Source organism: Gavialis gangeticus, unplaced genomic scaffold (genome assembly GCF_001723915.1).
Source record: "Gavialis gangeticus isolate Ggan-Ray unplaced genomic scaffold, GavGan_comp1, whole genome shotgun sequence".
Classification (NCBI taxonomy): domain Eukaryota; kingdom Metazoa; phylum Chordata; order Crocodylia; family Gavialidae; genus Gavialis; species Gavialis gangeticus.
In genome coordinates this window covers 257198834-257203119 of record NW_017729032.1, presented here as the reverse complement: position 1 = coordinate 257203119, position 4286 = coordinate 257198834, and the positions used below count along the sequence as shown (strand labels likewise).

Sequence of the window (4286 nt, the reverse complement as noted above, 5' to 3'; positions counted from 1 at the left end):
ACCTTATTTTTGCCCCCTAGGTATTTAAAAAAGGACTTCTTGTTGTCCTTGATCCGGGAAACTAGTCCCAGTTCCGTCTCCAAGCAACCGCAGTATAGTCCTCCCTGGTGATGGCCCCTCCCCTCCATTGGGTGTACATCTCCCTTTTAGCTAGGAGACATTCCCAGATGTTTTTGGTGAGCCATGGGGGCTTTTGTGCCCTCCTCCTCCCTTTGATCCATGTTGGGATTACCTCCCTTTGGGCTTGGAGGGTCGTCTCCTTAAGGAACAACCACACTTTTTGGACACTCGGCTCCCCTCCCCTTCAGGACCTCAGTGCTTCCCTGATTATTCTCCTTAGCTTATTGAAGTCCACCCTACTGAAATCTAGGGCTGCTGCCTTGCTGCAAGCCTTTGCCACCTTGTGCTGGATGGTGAATTCCAGCAGGCGATGATCACTGTCGCCCAGGTTGTTGAGCACCCGCAGCCCCTCACCAGGTCATCACCAGGTCCAACAAGGCATCTCCCCTGGTGCACCTCCTGGGTTAGATGGAGGTCCTGCATTTTGGCTAGGAACCTACATGAGCGGTCAGGCCTGGCTGACTGCTCTTCCCAGCAAATGTCTGGAAAGTTCAGGTCACCCATGATGACCACATCCTTTGACCTAACTACCTCCGTGAGCTGACTTAAGAATTCCCGGTTTAGCTCTTCCCCTTGGTTGGGTGGTCTGTAGTAGACCCCCACCATTAAATCTCTTTCCCCTTGACTGCCTTGCATTCTAACCCAGAGCACTTCAGTGTGCCCCTCCTCTAATTTTCTTGGTTGGCACTTGCCACCTCCCACACCACTGCCAACAGTGCCAGCAGTGGCTGCGGGAACTCCCGTGCTTACTGCCGCCGGGCTCCTGCTGCTCCTGCCACCCAGTTCCCACTGCTGCCATGCACCCCAGCCACTGGGGTCATGGATCATTCATGGGCTGTTCCCAATACAGCTGCAGCTGGCCAGGCTCGCTTTGTCACCGTGAGGCAAAGGGACCAGAGCAGCACCCGACTGGCTGCAGCAACAACAGGAAAAGCCCCACCAGAAGCTGAGCACTGTTCCTCTTCCCTTGCCTCCAGCTACAGCTGCTTCTCCTGCTCCTGCCCCTGTGCCTGCAGTACCACTCTGGGTGGGTGGGAGGAAAGCTTCAGCTGGGCAGCTCCTATCCAGTATGTGGAAATCTGGCTATAGCTCCCAGCTGCCTTCCACCCACTTCTTCTGCCCAGTGTGATGAGCAGCCACTCCATATGGTTTGAGTGGGTGGAAAGAGGCTGGAAGCAAAAGCTGGGGCTCCATACTTTAGGCAGAAGCCACCTGGCTAAAGCTTCCTGCCCACCTGGAGCTGCTATTTTTTTCTTTTCTTTTTTTGAAATATATATGTATATCTATATCTCTGAGGTTAAATATATCTACACTCCGAGTATCTCTCCACAAAGAAAAAACAACCAGTTACCAAAAAAAATGCACCCACACAGTCTGCACACCTGTACAAAGGCCCACTGGCCACCCAGACCTGTTACAATATCTACACCACATGCTACACACACACAAACAAACTCTGGTCTCTCAGACCAGGCCACCCCTTCCTTTCATCCCCACCCCACTTGTGGAGTCACATACTCAGTTCACCTGTTGTCCATGTCATTGTTGCTCCAGCTCCCACTGAAGGAACTACTGCTGTTGTCGCTATTCTCAGTTCCATTTGTTTCTTTTTCTTCCTTGTTGTCACTGCACCCTTCCCTGCAGCAGGGGAGTTGGAAGATCCTGTACAACTTTTCTCTGTGCCAGGTAGCTTTGGCTGTGTCCTCTCCATGCTCCACTACCAATTTCAGTGCAGCAAGAGCAGGAGGAGCAGCAGCCGCAGCTGGAGGTAAGTGGAGTAGAACAGCCTCACCAACCCCAGCCCCAGCCAGCATGTAGCTTCCAGTGAGAAGGTTCCCAGTGTGGCTACAGCCAATTGGCTGCTGCTGTGCTCACCTCACCTCCAGTGGCCACTCCTCCTTTTGCTCCTGCACCTGCTGTGCTGCTCTGGGTGGTCAGGTGTTGAGGGAGAAGGAAGCTTCAGCCTGACTCCTCCCACTGGAGGTGAGGGGAGCAGAGGAGCATTTGGTCGGCTGCAGCCATGCTGGCAACAACCCCGCCAGAAGTTGCTTGCTGTCTGAGGCTGGCAGGAGTGTGGTGCAGGCTTCCCCGACAAGAGCGGGTGGGGCTCAGCCCCATGTGAAGCACTATAGGGGCAGCCACAGACTGTATCCAGTAGGCAGGCTGGATCCAGCTTGTGGGCCATATTTTGCCCACCCCTGGACGAAACAAATACAGGCTTGTTCCTGCCCTGTTCTGACCTATTGCAGAAACCAGGGGGAGCTTCAGGCTCCAAATGCAGCTGCCTGGGTGCCAGGGGCCTCCAGGGGAGGCGGGGAAGGCAGCTGAGGCTGGCAGGGATCTCCAGAGGGGACAAGCAGAGGCTGGGCAAGGATGCTGTCCCACAAGCTTGTGGCAAGTGCTCCATGAAGACTCCCTGCCCTCCCCCGCCAGCAGTGGCGGACAGGGGACCATGTCTGCAAGGCGGTCGTGAATGACCTACTTCTCCACTCCCCACAGTAAGGTGCCTGGGCAGCTGCCCATAAACCCCAGACCCACAGTGCACCCCCAAGACCACACACACTCTAGACAGTTTCCAATCAATAATCTTTATTTCTCTCCACCACAACCCACTCCCTCTTGCCCTCTGTCCCCAACAACACAGTCCTTCCCAACTTCCCTCCCCAACAACAGGCCCCACCCTGAATCCCAACACTTACCACCAATAAAACACCCCTTTCCCCATGCAGCTATTTACAAGAGTGTGTTGGTGTAGTGTCAAGGGGGAACAGTGAAGCTGGAGGCACCTATTGCACAGAGACCGGGAAGAGGCACTTAGCAACCCAGTCTCTGGTGGCACCACTACAGGTATGGACACTGCAGTGAAGCTGGTGGCCTGGGAGTTTGGCTGGGGGCGAGGGTGGACTTTGTGGGCCCAGCAGGGGCCATCTCCTGTTTAGGGGCCATGTGGTGGGCAGGTGAATGGTAGCCATTGTGGGACCTCCTCTTAGGCCCACTGGAGGGCTAGGCATAGGGCCACAGGTAGGGCTGGAGGTGTAGCCAGGGCTGATGCAAGGACTGCCAGCTAGGCAATGGATGGGGCTTGAGCTGGGTCATGAACAACATTAAGGGGACTACCAGGGCCAGGATGGTGTCCAGCACCATCCTCCATTGACCAGGCCACTGTGACAGCCTGCTTCTCTTATGCCTCCAGCATCATCTCAAGGAGGGCAATGGGCCTGTCCCAGAAGATGCAGTCCTCCTGGTCCTTCTCCTGCTCACACATGACAGCCTACAGGACTGCTAGAGTCAGCACGTGCCCACAGTACAGAGGCATGGTGTCCACTTGCCAGGAAGCAGCCAGGAAAAGCCTGAGGGGTTAAGGCTGGGGCTTTGCAGCACTGCTACTACCAACACATGCCCAGCACACAGTAGTTAAGGGCAGGCATCACCTGACCCAGACATCAGGTGCCAAGCTAGGGGTCTAAAGGCCATCCAGGAACTGCTAGAGAGTTGTCTCAGCCACATTGCTCTGCCCCTGGCATGAGGCTTGCCCCCTACTGGCCTGACTGGGACTCAGAGCAAATTTGCTTCCAGCCAAGGTCTACACATGCACTACTGCTCATTAGCTAATGCACAGTAAATCTATAGTATTTACAAGTAGTAGATTTACTGTTTATTAGCCTATTTACTGTGCAGTAGTTCAGCACATGGTCACATAGTGATGCTTTACTGTGCAGTAGATTAGTCTACTGCACAGTAAAGCATCTTGTGTGGACATGCCCACTGCCATACAAATTTACAAAGGCCCAGAAGTTAGGCTTTTAAAACGGATTGGATATTTACATAAAGAAAGCAAGAATATCCAGAGTTTCTTTAATTCATCACAGCTTTTTGAAGAAATACTAAATCTTGTGCTTCATAGCTAAAGCTCCAATAGTAAGACTCAGATGATTCCTCCGAGGAGTTGAGATAATTCCACATCTGTATCCTCTGCTTAAGAGTCTCTTTCCCCACAAGTGTTAGATACAGAGTACTAGGCTCCGGTTGATGCAGTGAGGAACTCTTACAATTCTCTGTTTCCTCCATCTTTTCACTTCCTTGTTTGCTTAATATTTTCAAGAGAAAGCCATGCACACTCCTGTTCCTATGCATCTTTGACAGCTTTGTCTTTTGCACCAGTTTTT

General features: G+C 53.0%; 1 long non-coding RNA gene across 1 annotated transcript; it reads right to left on the bottom strand.

The window, feature by feature from the left end:
• Positions 1–395: 395 nt before the first annotated feature.
• Positions 396–1672, bottom strand: LOC109302559. The gene is made up of 3 exons (XR_002098839.1): positions 1560–1672; positions 1140–1143; positions 396–406 (listed from the first exon to the last, which is right to left on the bottom strand). It is a non-coding gene; the product is annotated as an uncharacterized LOC109302559 (long non-coding RNA).
• Positions 1673–4286: the final 2614 nt, after the last annotated feature.